The sequence below is a fragment of the Phascolarctos cinereus genome, unplaced genomic scaffold (genome assembly GCF_003287225.1).
Source record: "Phascolarctos cinereus isolate Bilbo 61053 unplaced genomic scaffold, phaCin_HiC Scaffold_8;HRSCAF=390, whole genome shotgun sequence".
Taxonomy (NCBI): domain Eukaryota; kingdom Metazoa; phylum Chordata; class Mammalia; order Diprotodontia; family Phascolarctidae; genus Phascolarctos; species Phascolarctos cinereus.
Window position 1 is genome coordinate 76,974,095 of NW_027556291.1, and position 14,561 is coordinate 76,988,655.

At 45.5% G+C, this 14,561-nt stretch overlaps 1 long non-coding RNA gene across 1 annotated transcript in view; it reads left to right on the forward strand.

Moving 5' to 3' along the window:
* The first annotated feature begins 1,823 nt into the window (after window positions 1-1,823).
* Window positions 1,824-14,561, forward strand: part of LOC110203490 (uncharacterized) — a 65,658-nt gene continuing 52,920 nt past the window's right edge. Inside the window, exon 1 of the long non-coding RNA XR_002322977.2 lies at window positions 1,824-2,045. This is a non-coding gene — a long non-coding RNA (uncharacterized LOC110203490). The remainder of the gene's footprint in view (window positions 2,046-14,561) is intronic.

Below are 14,561 nucleotides of genomic sequence, written 5' to 3' on the forward strand. Positions count from 1 at the left end.
CTTCAGTGGATGGAAGAGTCCTCACCAGGATCCCTGGAGTTCAGCAAAGGTTCCAGGTCCTTAAAGGCCTCTCCCCACATTGGGGAATTAGCTGGGAGCACCTTGGAGTAGATAACAGAAGCTAGTTGAATTGTGAGAACAGCATTAAGAAATAGAGTTGTAAGAATAGTAGATAGCACTTCTACAGCAAGGTGATTTATGTAAATTTGTGTCATGTTACCTTTACAACAACCCTGGGAGGTAGGTGCTATTATGAGTCCCATGTCACAGATGAGGAAACTAAGGCTGAGTGAGTTTAAGTGACTTGGCCAGGATCAGACAGCTAAGTAAGTGTCTGCAAGTCTCTATCCACAAGGTGACCTAGCTGACCTAGCTTTGTAGAAAGCTGTACAAAGGACTGGGGATAAGGAGATTTGGGTTTTAGTTCTAGATCTGCCATTTACTTAATAAGGGGGAAGGGGAGAGAAGAAGCATTATAGGGCACCTGGCTGGCAATGTTCCAGGGACCTTGTTACAAATATCATCTAGTTTAATGCTCACAACAACCCTGTGGGATGGGTGCTATTATTCTCCCCATTTTACAGTTGAGGAAACTGATGCCTGCAGAGATTAAGTTACTTATCCAGGGTCACACACATATATCAGTGTCCAAGGCAGGATTTGACCTTGGATCTTTCTGACTTCAGGCCTCCTGTGCAGCCTCTTAGCTGTATGACTTTGTGCCAGTTTCTTCTGCTGCCTGTGTGGCTCTCAGTTTCCTCCTCTGTCAAATGAAGGGCTTAGACTAGAAGACCTAGGTCCTTTGGGGTTGTCAACTGGATTGGAACTGGCCTCTAACCTGTGGGTGGTTGTAGCCAACCAAACAGAGCAGGCTTGAGACAGGAGAGTCAGGACACAAACAGAAGTTTCATTAATTTCAGAGTGAGGAAAATGAGGTATGCATACAGAAATCCATCCTCCTAAGAAGGAGGGCTTAACATTCTGGACTAAAGGCAGGTCATATATACACCCTGGGCTGGACCATGACATAATCATTTTAGACTCTGTGGGAGCAGTATTGTGTCAAGTCTTGGGGTCATGCCCACCCTGCTGGGCACAGAACCAGAGGGGGAGCAGGAATGCAGTACCTGTCAGTGATGGTGAACATGTGATAGATGGCGGCCCTGTGAAATAGGGGGAGCTAAAGCCCTCAGTGAACACCTGGTGCAGGTCCAAGCAATCCTGTTGTTATGCCAAGCTGAGGACACAGCCTGTTTGTTAGGCCTTAGCTCTGGAAAACAGGGCATCTCCAAATTATTTTGACAGGTTTCTTGCTGTGTTCCAGGGTATCATCCCATACCACCTTCTCAAGGGAAGGCCCTTCTCCACTCAGAGAGCATTTGGGCTTTTACAACCCTCTTACAAAGAAACACACGTGTGAACACTAACAGAAAAGAAATAAAATGGGACTCTGTGTGTGTGCGCTGGCCTGCATCTGTGACCCTGTGACCATCTATGTGTATGTATGTGTGTGTGTGTGTGCGTGTGTGTGTGTGGTGTGTGTGAACAGGAAACCGAGCTTATATGTAGGTTTGACTCTGCTTGTGAGTGTCTGAACCCTGTGAGTATGGGAAGGTGTGTGAGAGACTGTCCCAGTGTGGGTGACTGTTGCACATCCCGCCCCCCCAACCCCCCCCATCAGTCCCAGCGTCCGTGAGCGCGCGCCCGTGTGACTGCGCCCTGGAGGACGCGTGTGCTCAGGAGAGAGAGCCTGGGCGGCAGTGTCAGAGAGGTGGGAGTCGGGGTGGAGGTGGGGGTGGGGAGGGGGGCGTGGAGGAGGCAAGGAGGGGCAGCCCAGCCTAGCGCAGCTCCTCCCTGCGCATTGCAGACAGCCTTTGTCTCCTCCCCTCTTCTCCCAGGCTCTCATCCTCGGGCCTCTGGACATCTGCCTGCGAAGGACCCAAGGACCGGCTCGCGTGATTCCCAGACGCCGGCTCCCGGCCCCTACTGCAGGAAGGGCCTCTAGCCTTTGCTCCCCGCCCTCCCCGGCTTCCAAGCCTCGACCAGTAAGTGGGGAAAGGAGGGAGGAAGGGAGGCAGGAGCGCGGCAGCCCGTACCTGCCCGAGGGCTCTTGGCCTCTTCTGGCCCCTGGGAGGAGGCACCCCTGGGCCAGGACCTAGGACCCGGGGAGGGGGGGCGGGCGGTCGCCCAGTTTTCTCCTTCCTGCGGAGGAGACGCGGGGGCTGGGGAAGGGGATCTCTTGGGGGGGTAGGGGCGGGGCTCGGCCCCTTCTCCTCTCCCGCCCTTCCCACGCCCGCTAGGGGGAGTGGGCACACATGCCCTGGGGGTTCTCTGGTGTTGGGTGAGCGCTTTCTTGGCTGGGAGCTGGACTTGGGTGCTCCATGCAGCCCCGAGGGAGGAGCTATGGAAGGAGGGGTGCGACCCCCCCAGGCTGAGGCTCGGCGTTCCCTCGCTTGAGGCCCGGGGTGGGGGCCAGGGGGTAGAAGGAGAGGGAGAGTGGGGGCGCACGCGCGCACGCGTGTGTGTGTGTGTGTGTGTGTGTGTGTGTGTGTGTGTGTGTGTGTGTGTATGTGTATGTGTGTGTGTTTATGCGCGCGCACAGGCGCTTGAGGGAGGAGCTGGGAGCTGAGCAGGACAGTCTGGACCGGTAGAGGAGAGAAGAGCTAGGTTGTAAGCTGCCAGCTATCGGCCACGACCCCCCACCGGCACCCCCACCCCTCCACCTGTCCCTATGCCATCCTCTCTCCAGGCCCTGCTGCAATTTGGTGCCTGAAATAATAGCGTCGAAAATTCAGAGAGGTCCAGTGGTCTCACCCTTCCTTTGTCAGATGAGACAGCTGAGGCCCAGAGCAGTCAAGGATGTGCCTCACAAGTGGTAGGCAGCAGAAGCAGACATTGGAACCCAGGTCTTGGGCCCCCTCGGTGTGTTGTTCCCTTTGTTGAGGTCTAAGAGGTTGAGACCCCTCAAAGACCAAAGTACAAGACGGGGTCGTCTGGAATGAATTCAGAAACACAAGCAATCTTTAAGTCAAGATGCAAAACATTTATTATTACTTTTTTCAGTGGGCAAAATTCTTAAGGAACTTGGAGAGACTGAGGATGGAGCTAGGGTTTATATGGAAAAGAGCATGGGAAAGGAATGCCAGGGACACTGATGAGGTAATCTAAAGTTCCAGGTGTCTTTGGGGGCTGTGGATGAGAAAGTGCAGGGTGTATACCGGTCAGGGAGGGAGATGACAGAGGTATGGATCTTGGGAGTCTGACAGGAGGGAGAGTCCTTGGGCTGGGCAAGGCACCCCTCTCCCTCTGTCTTGATAAGAGAATGTTCTGCAACAAGGGAAAGCTTTCTTACAAGATAGGAACTTACTAAGGAATTGGGAGGCTTCCAGACACATGATCTGAGGGCTGGGGCCTGAGCAGCCCAGCTCTGTGTAGCTGTACTAGGGAGAGAGATAAGGGTCATGCTGAGGCCCATGCATGAATAACTGCTAGGCACAGTGTCCTTGGGCTGGGGAGGAGTTGTCAGAGATAGTGTTTCTGAGACTAGGGAGAAATTGGGGTCCAAGTACAAGCACAAGCACCCAAGTACCCCATCATTCCCCCCCTTAAACAGATGGGACCTAAAATCTTTTGGGGTGAGGGATGAAGGTCATAGCTTCTGAAACTGCTTCCTGCTGAGGTTGGGCGTAGAGCTGTCCCTGCTGCCTGGGGTCCCTCTGTTCAAGGGGTTGGTTCTTTAGCTAGAGTCCTGAGCTTGGCCGATGCCAGGTCCAAGGGATGGTGAGCTGTGGTCCCTAGACAGAGGTTGGTACCCAGCCTGAGCAGTCATCTGGAAGTGGAGGATACTGAGCCTAGAGGAGACAAATCTGACAGGAAGATTAAGGCAGACAAGGGCCAAAAAGAAGTAAAAGGAATATAATCAGGAGTGGAACAAGAATAGGAGTTAATAAAGAGAGAAGCCAGGATCCCCAAGAAGAGGATGACCTTGGTGTACTAAAGGTTTCATGGATTTCTCGCATGCAATTAGCTTTTTCTAGTATACTTTCAGTAGGGAGCTCCACCTGTTGAGAATTGTTAACATACATACAGCAGGAAGTATTAGCCAGGGCACAGACCCCCTAGAAGCAAGTAGATAGTCCAAAGCTATTCGATTATCCAGGACCACATTTGCTAGGGAATCCAGAGATTGTTGAATGTCCTGGAGGCTATAAGCTGTATCATTTGCTAATTGGTGGATGGTTTCAGTCAGGTTTGAAAGAATGAACTCGTATTGCAAATGTCTGTACCAAGGCATGAGATACTCTGTTCCATTTTTAAGGTACCAGAGAACATTGTCCCAGAATCCACACTTCACTCTTGTTAGAGTGGAGGTACTGGGTGTAGTAATATTGAAAATAGCCACAGGAGGTGCCAAAAATCCAAGGGAACACACACCACAATCCTTATAAGGTGTTAAACACCGGGTGGCCACAACAGTAGTCCTGAGGTCCTGCCAAGTAGTGGCATTTCGCTTTACTTCTTCACCAGAGTCCTCACTACCTGGCCCACCCATCCCACAAAGGAAGGAGTATCCCGTAGGGGCACAGATGGGGCCTTTCTGTAAAAGGTTCTGAGCATAGGGAGAGCCTACCAGGAGAGTGGCAGGAGGGATGCGGTCATAGGTGCAAGTAGGGAGTGTTCCCTCAAAACAGGTGGTACAGCTTGCAGAGGTAAAATTCCAGGGACACCCATCACTGTAGACATCCTTACAGGTGGTACAAGTCAAAAGTCCAGCAGAGACATTTACAATCCCCCCCTTGACAGGAGTCTTTACCTGTACAGTGGCTGTAGAGCTTGTCCCCCAAGCAAGGGAATAATTCCCCGTTGAGAGACAGGGCATTGAGATAGAAAAATTTGCCCATAAAGGAGTGGCCAGTACAAAAGGGGTGGCAAAGACCTCTGAGGTGATTATATCAGGGAGGGGCGCTCTTGCAAAAACTGCCTCTGGTCGGAAATGAGGATTGCCCTGTGGGTGTGGGTGGCATACCCAGCAGTCTTGGGCTCCTCCTTTGCCTACTGAATTCCCCAGTTTAACTAAGGAGTTGTCATCCCACTTGTGAAAACCAGGGGAGCTTGAGGCATCAGTCAGAAGGAGGAAGAGAACTATTGCTATCATTGTTAGCACAGAGGAAATGGTTCCAGGCAGGGGAGAGAAAACAATTGCTTTGAAGGAAATAAAAGATAACTACAATAAGGCTAAAACATAGGAGGAGAAAAGCGCATATTACTTCACTTCTTTCCATCCACCTGTGTATTAGAAAGGACTGGGGTCCTTTGAAACAGCAGTTTAAGATCGTCTATGGGTTCACAGGAATACTCCGGAGACCCTGTGGGGGAAGCAAGAGGTGACACTGGTTTAATTCTAGAATTATGAGTCCAGCTAGGGAGACCTTCAAGTTTTACTGCAGTTGGGGTGGTAAGGATGACTCGACAGGGTCCCTTCCAAGTGACATCTAGCTGTTCTCCCTTCTGGGCCTTCCAGGACTTTAAGTATACCCAGTCTTCAGGTTGTACAGTAGCAGGACATTCTGCATCATCACCTGGAGGTTTAGGAAGGTACTTGTTAGCATATTCTGACAAAGCATTCCTGACTGCTCCTAACTGAGTTGCAAATTGAGTGACCAAATGTTGTTCTGGGTCTGTCAGGATGTCAGATGTCAGGAAAAGCCTCCCATACTGAAGGTCAAAGGGGCTCAGTTTAATGTTTTCCCAGGGTGTAATGTGGACTCTGAGCAGTCCAGTTGGGAGGTTTGTCACCCAATCCTCAGGAGTCTCCAGGCACAGCTTAGTTAGGACTCGCTTGAGGGTGTGATTCATTTTCTCCACTTTCCCTGAGGATTGTGGATGCCAGGCAGAATGAAGGTGATAGGTAATTTGAAGTGCCTCTGCCCCAGCCTGAGTTATTTGTGAAATGAAGGCCGGGCCATTGTCACTCTGTAGAGAGCTAGGCAGGCTAAACCAAGGAATAATTTCCTTTAATAAGCACTTTGATACCTCTTGAGCCTTTTCTGTTCTACAGGGAAAGGCTTCTACCCAGTTTGTAAAGGTGTCAGCAAAAACCAAAAGCAATTTGAATCCCCTGCATGGGGGCATATGTATAAAATCTATTTGCCAGTCTTCACCTGGATGGGTACCCCTCCTCTGAACAGGTTTTAAAAGAGGAGGTGGTCTGATTGCCCCCTCAGGATTCCCTGGGGCACAAGTTGGGTAGGCTTGGCAGACTTGCCGAATGGTCTCCCCCGGCTTGTGACCTGTGAAAATGAGCTTTATTAGGGACTGAAGGGCATTCCTCCCCAAATGTATGGCCTGGTATAAGCCAGACAGCAGTTTCCACTGGCTCTCCTCAGGGATAAGGAGTTGGCCTGTGGGTGTCTGAAACCACCCAGAGGAGGTGAGGGTCTGTTCTTGGGGACTATAGGAAGGATTATAGGAGTCACGGACCTGTGGGAGTAATGGTGCCATCATAGTTAGTTGGCGGGCAGCATCCTTTGCTGCCACATCTGCCAGGCTATTCTCCACAGCTTGATCTGTATCTCCTTTCTGATGGCCCCTGCAAAATACAACAGCCACCTCCTGTGGTTTCTGAACAGCCTGGAGAAGTTGTAAAATCTCCTGGGTGTGTTTAATGGGAGAATTCTTTGCTGTAAGGTACCCCTTTCTTTCCATATTGCCCCACAAGCATGTAAGACATGGAAGGCATATTTAGAATCAGTAAAAACATTTGTTCTTTTATTTTCCCCCAATTCTAGGGCCCTAGTGAGTGCTATTAGCTCTGCCTTCTGGGCAGAGGTCCCAGGGGGCAGAGGCTTAGCTTCTGTGGTACAGTGTAGGCTGACTACTGCATACCCTGCCCTCCTCACCCCTTGTTCTAAGAAACTGGAGCCATCAGTATACCATTCTTCATCTGGATTAGGAAGGGGACGTCTTTAAGATCAGGGTGACTGATTTTAGATTTGATCTGGGCCCTACCTCTGGGAATGAGTTTGCTCCTGAGGGAGTCAGTCACAAACATAGTTTGAAGAGTATTCACTTGCTTCCACACCTACCCCTTTGCTGGGGCCTGAAGAAACTCTCAGACACTGATGAGTCTTCACAGACCCTTTTCTTTCTGTCTTTCAGGCATGATTTGGATCCTAGAAAGCCTTTCTGGGAAGGATTAGGCCCAATATGGAAACCAACCACTTCGCTATTCTCTATCTCCTTGGCCAGGGGAAACCCACAGGCCAGGGAACTGGAGACAAAGTTAAGTGCGAGTGACTATGGGAAGGAGCATGTGGATGGTTGGTGGCCCTGCTACATGCAACTAGTTTCCTGGTTTTTTTTTTGCCTCCCCTCTTTCATTTCATTTGATTTCATTCACTTAGTCCTTGATTTACCTCAGGCTTCATGATCCTTAGAGCTGAAACTATAGGTTTTTTGAGAGGCTATCTCTTTATAAGGCCCTTATCAGATGAGCGGCCAAGGTTAATCAGGGAAATGGAGTCTAACATCTGAATAGGAGCCCTAGATTTCTGGCCCATAGCCAGTTCTCTGGACACTGCACTTCCAAAAAAATAATTAATTAATTAATTCTTAGTTTTCAGCATTCACTTCCACAAGATTTTGAGTTCCAAATTTTCTCCCCATCTTTTCCCTCCCCTCACCCCAAGATGCCATGCATTCTGAATATCCCTTCCCCCAATCTGCCCTCCCATCTATCACCCCACCCTCTTCTCTTATCCCCGTCCCCTTCTATTTTCCTGTAGGGCAGGATAGATTTCTATACCCCTTTGCCTGTATATCTTATTTTCCAGTTGCATGTAAAAACAATTTTTAACATTTGTTTTTAAAGCTTTGGGTTCCAAATTCTCTCCCTCCCTCCCCACCCACCCTCATTGAGAAGGCAAGCAATTCAAAATAGGTTACACATGTGCAGTCATGCAAAACACTTCCATAATAGTCATATTGTGAAAGACTAACTATATTTCCCTCTATCCTATCTCCCATTTATTCTGTTCTCTCCTTTGAACCTGTCTCTGTCCCCTGCTTCTGATTACCCACTCCCCCACTCTAACCTCCCTTCTATCATTCTCCCCTCTTATCCCCTTCCCCCTAATTTTCCTGTAGGGTAAGATAGATTTCCATGTGTGTATGTTATTCCCTCCTTAAACCAAATTAGATGACAGTATAGTTCACTCTTTCCCCCTCACCTCCCCGCTTTTTCTTGCCTCTTTTATGTGAGATAATTTACCCCATTCCATTCTACCTCTCCCTTTCTCCTTCTCCCAGTACATTCCTCTCTCACCTCTTAATTTTATTTTTTAGATATCATCCGTTCATATTCATTCACCCTGTGCCCTCTGTCTACATATATATATATATTCCCTCCAACTACCCTAATATTGAGAAAGGTCTCATGAGGTACAAATATCTTTCCATGCAGGAATGTGAACAGTTCAACTTTAATAAGTCCCTTATGATTTCTCTTTCCTGTTTACCTTTTCGTGCTTCTCTTGATTTGAAAGTCAAATTTTCTCTTCATCTCTGGTCTTTTCATCAAGAATGCTTGAAAGTTCTCCATTTCACTGAATATACATTTTTTTCCCCTGAAGGATTATACTCAGTTTTGCTGGGTAGATGATTCTTGATTTTAATCCTAGCTCCTCTGACCTCAGGAATATCATCTTTGAAGCCCTCTGATCCCTTAATGTAGAAGCTGCTAAAATCTTGTGTTATCCTGATTGTGTTTTCACAATACTTGAATTGTTTCTTTCTGGCACTTGTAATATTTTTTCTTTGACCTGGGAACTCTGGAATTTGGCCATAATATTCCTAGGAGTTTATCTTTTGGGATCTTTTTCAGGAGGTGATGGGTGGGTTCTTTCAATTTCTGTTTTACTCTCTGGTTCTAGAACATCAGGGCAGTTTTCCTTGACAATTCCTTGAAAGATGATGTCTAGGTCCTTTTTTTGATCTTGGCTTTCAGGTAGTCCAATAATTTTTAAATGATCTCTCCTTTATCTATTTTCCAGGTTAGTTGTTTTTCCAGTGAGATACTTCACATTCTCTTCCATTTTTTCATTCTTGTGGTTTTGTTTTATAATTTCTTGATTTCTCAAAGAGTCGTTAGCTTCCATTTGCTCCATTCTAATTTTTAAGGAAGTATTTTCTTCAGTGAGCTTTTGGACTTCCCTTTCCATTTGGCCAATTCTGCTTTTGAAGGCAATCTTCTCCCCATTGGCTTTTTGGACCTCTTTTGACATTTGGGTTAGGCTATTTTTTAAGGTGTTATTTTTTTGAGTCTCCTTTAGCAAGCTGTTGACTTGTTTTTCATGATTTTCTTTCATCACTCTCATTTCTCTTCCCAGTTTTTCCTTTACTTCTCTTACTTGATTTTCAAAATCCTTTTTGAGCTCTTCCATGGCCTGAGACCAATTCATATTTTTCTTGGAGGCTTTGGATATAGAAGCTTTGACTTTGTTGTCTTCTTCTGGTTGTATGTTTTGATCTTCTTTGTCACTAAAGTAAGATTCTATATTCTGAGTTTTTTTTTTTCCATTATCTGCTCATCTACCCAGCCAATTACTTGATTTTTTTTAACTCTTTGTCAAGTTAGGGCTCTGCTTGCAGTGTGGATGATGTACTGCCCCAGGCTTCAGGGCTTTTGTGTAGCTGTCTTCTAGGATCCTGTAAGTTTTCAGTTCTTTCAAGGTGGTATGATCAAAGGATAATGTTTGCTCCTTTCCTGGCCTGGGCTTTGGTCTATGAGTGACCACAAGCATTTTTTCTACCTTGGAACTTTGAGGAGGATTACCTCTTTACCATCACCACCAGCTCCATCACACCAGCTCTCCTTCTTGCCCCAGGGGTGCCTCCCAGGACTGTGAGCCACATTCAAGCACAGGTAAAGCAGGAGAATCCTGCCTCAGCATCAGCAAAGACATCCTTGCAGTCCTCCTCTGATCAGCTGCTCAATTTCCTTCACCCCCCCCGCCCCCGTCTGTGGGCCAAGAGATGCTAGAGTCGTGTTCCTGTGTCACCTAGGTCTGACAGACCTTTCCCACTGACCTTCTAAGTTGTCTTTGGTGTTTGTGGGTTAAAACCTCTGGAAACCACCACAGCTGCCAGTGATTCTGTCCTGAGGCCTGCTCTGGGTTAGCTGTGGCTCCATCTTTGCTTGCGTGCCCATGCTGAACTGTGCTCCTCTCCCAGCCTTGTGCAGTAGACCTTTCCTATCAACCGTCCAGGTTGTCTTGCATTGGAAATTTGTTTCACTCTGTGTTTTTGTGGGTTCTGTTGCTCTAGAATTTGTTTAGAGTCATGTTTTACAATTTGGAGGGGTTTGGGGGAGAGTTCAAGCAAGTCACTGGTTTTACTCCGCCATCTTGGCTGTGCCCTGGACATTACATTTATATCACAGGCATATTATTGTTTTTTTGCTTCTTCTTACCTTTTTATTTCCTTCAATGGAGACAGCATGAGCATTGCATGAGATATCATAGGCGAAGGTCATTTGTTAGGGCCACTGAGGCAGTGAGGTATTTCATCTCTTAGCCTGTGTATCTGTTATGGTTAGCATTATTTCCGCTCTTACTGTTACTAGGACAATTACTATGAAATTTCTGCAAAATCCTTCTTGGTGACAACTTCCACATTGCACTCAATACTGTTGCCTTTGAAAAGGAAGTTTCTATAATTCATTACTTTGAAGGAACTTATGGAGGTTGGGTGTGAGGGGGCAGCCATGGCATCCCTTAAAGTGTGCATCTTGATGGACTATTATCCTTATCCACTTCTCACTGAATTTTTAGTGTTTATGCAGAGTGATGATAATGACAATCAGTATGTTTATATATTATTTGTTCATTTGATTACCACAGTAAAACTGGTAGATAAGTACCTAAGGTACTTGCCGAAGACCAAACGAGTAGAGAATGACAGAGGTTTGCTAGGGACTACCATGTCTTCTGACCCCAGGGTCACACCTCTATCCACTGCATTTAGTTTGGCCACATATTTTTTTTTTGTAATGTGTTTTTTAAATACCTTAAACTACTATTTATTGAATGGAGGCACCATGAATAGAGATTGCATATGTCAAAGTATGTAAAAGGTCTGATCTAGTTTCCTGGACCATCCAGTCAGTCCATTACTGTCTCACTTTGCCTGAGTATCACTTGATGTTATCATTATTTCTGCCCTTGTTTTTTTGTAGGTCTATTATTCTGAAGATTTTTATCAGTCTCCCTCTAGTGGACTAATTTCGTATTGAAATTGCCGTTCTTGCTTTTGACAAGTAAGTTGAACTAATTCAGTAAAAACAAAACAAAACAAAACAAACAAACAAAAAAAACCAAACCAAAACTTTGGTAGTTTTGGTGTTGGGAGATAATCATCACATCCTTTGAGGAATACTTCTTGATGATTTGATTGAATTATTCAACTCCATAAGATTCTGATGAATTATTTGAAGTGTTGATGCAAATGATGATGATGATCATGATAAGAAATATAATAACATTAACAATAAAATTATTATTATCCTGATACTTTCTTCTGTACATATTTTATCTCATTTGACTATGACAGCAAAATTGGCAACTAGGCAAACCTGCCCAAGACCAAATGGGAAGTGTTAACCAAAAGTCATAACTACACAAGACATGGGTAGTAACTTGATTTATTACAACAGAAAGGCACAGATGATGAGATTCAGGGGTGCTGACATGTTTCAGGGGTGCTTGGACCCCCAAAATGTCAGGGTACAAGGCAGAGTTGCCTGGAGTGAATTCATATCCTCAAATAGCCCTCTAGTCAAGTGGCAAAGTTTATTGTGACACCAATAGAAGTGGGCAAGGGTTGTTAGGGAACCTGCAACCTGATAGGAGTGATATTAAAGCTTATATGGAAAAGGGAGAGTGAAAGGATGCCAACTATGCTAATTAGGTGATGCAGAGCAGGATTAAGGAGTGGTCAGCATATGCAAGTAGTCTGGGTGCTAGGCTGCTAGAATGTATGGGAAAACTCTGGGGGTTAACAGAGATGACTTTGTTGACAGGACAAGATAGAAGGGTTGCCAGAGCATGGTCCTTGGGCTGGCACCAGAGACAGGATCATTGGGTAGGCACCCTGAGATAGCTTCTATGTGGAGGAATTGTAGGGTCAATGCTATCTATGACAAGGAGAGAATTTTCTCATGGGGCGGGAAGGGATGGTTACCTAGATATGGTCTTAGGGCTTTTTGGGGTGTTGGTCCCACCACCCCATCATTCCCTCCTGAAACAAATGGGATCCAAAATCTTTTGGGGCAAGAGGCGAGGGTCTCGGCTTCTGAAACTGCTTCCTGCTGGCAGGAGCTGAACCTGCCTTGCTGGGTCCCGGGGAGGAGGTTGACTGGAACTGAGCATAAGCTGTTACATCCAGGGAGATGATGGGTAGATATGAGCTGGTACCTACTGTTCACTACTGACTGTAGGTGAATGGCCTGTAGTCTGGAAGACACAAATCTGACAGGCAAGTTCAATATCCAGAGTCCGAATATAAAGAGAGTTAAAAGTGATGTCAGAATGGGGGAAAACAAAGAAAGAAATCAAGAGCCTCACTAGAATAATTTCCATTTCACATACAGTATCATCTGATCATGTTACTTTCTCAAAAGTTTCCACTCTGATTCCAATTCCTTTAGATTAGATGCTATTGGGGAAGTAACAATACTTGCAGGTAGAAGTTTTTTATTCCTTGGTTATACAAATACATTTGCTTATAAAAGGCTGACTTTACTCCAATTATAATAAAAAGATTTGGGAAGATACTTAAGTGATTAATTCCAAAATGGTACATATCAGTAAGTTGCTTATAATAAAACATATTTGCAGCACAGGACACACAGTACAGACAGGTGTTATTTCCACATAAGCAATAAACTTGAATGAAATTGACTTTTCCATTAATGTACACTGAATTCTTTTTTCCAAACCAAAGATATTTCTGATTCAGTTTCAGTAATTAATAGAATAGTAGCCGGGTCCTTCAATCAGTTGTACCAATACCCAATTACTAAGTCGTTTAGGATATAGAAAAGAATATTATTTTAGGCTGAATAGCTCATATCTTAAACACAATTTATTATAGTAGCTCAGACATATCTTAGCTTTAGTCTGTGGGCCAGGGATTTAATCTTTTCACACGACTATGCAGGCAGGCAGATGCCAAGCCCAAGTACTAATTCACCCAGTTGTTTGGGATATGTAATGACCACACATTCAAGATGAAAACAGCAAGATCTCATGTACTTGCACTGTGCTTATATTTTTTTCTAATCTCTTGCTCTGATTGTAGAAATTTGCTATGAAAGGAAAAATCAGGGACATGAATTATACCAAATATGACAAGATAAAACATCCTCAGCTCTGTTTGAATTCAGATCCACCCATGCAGTATCAATTTCACTTCATAGCCAGACTAAAGAATAGCCAGATGGGAAACATTCCTTTTCAAAGGAACACAAAGGGGAAACTGAGCCAGGAGGATCCCACCTTAGGCAGAGGCTAAGGTTGTCCTCATGTTTTTTCCCAGATGCAGACCTCTACCTGTATCACATTCTCTCTGAGTAGCTTGTGGCATCTCTCTCAGATGGTGGATCATTGACTATTGATTATTGATGGATTATTATGATCCATCAGGCAACTATGCAGTCCCAAGAGGTTTTACCTCAAACAGCAAGTCTCACTAATCACAGCTTAGGGCTAGATACAGTTATTTTTATTCTTATGGAGTTGCAATAAGCAATAAAAATTTATGAGGACTCACATCTCGAATTTAAATTTGTCCTGGTGCAAAAGCCAGTTGTTAGAGATCACTTACATATGCTTGCAAATACTGAGCAAGCCAAGTTCATTGTTTAGGAACTCCATAACCCAAACAAGCTCTTTTCCATGGTTGGTTGATGACCTTGCCCACACAATTATCAGTTTTAGGTTTTAGCATTAAAACAATAACTTTTCAGTTCATACTTTAGTAACGTTTAAGTTTTGAAAAGTTACTTGACATAACTGATATAAAAGTTTACCAATTTGAAACAATATTATGTACTTGAAACTTGAAATAAAACCCATTACCAGTGAGGTGACTTCAATCTTGTTGAATGCATTTGCAAATTACTTTACACAGAAAATTGGGACCTCATCATTAACGTGTTGAAACTACAACTTTAGAAGAGTGGGCTTACCAAATGCAGAGGCTGGCTGGCTTCTTACCTCATACTGCCTTGATCCATCCCCCTCTGCTCTCTCCTCATGGCTGCAGATGCTGCTGAGGCTGAGGCTGCTTGAAGCTGCTGGGGGGGCAGACTAAACCTGGATGATACTTCCAGGCTTTCTGGGCGGGCTGCAGGGTCCCAGGGGCCTAGGGCCATTCCCGGTGGCCTGTCCCTCTGTAGCTTCTCTTCCTCCCTCCTCCTTTCTTTCACCAGGTGGGAGGGAGTGAATTCGAAGGTGGAGAGGGGTGCCCCTGATTCCGTACCATTCTCCAGCACTCTCTTCTCT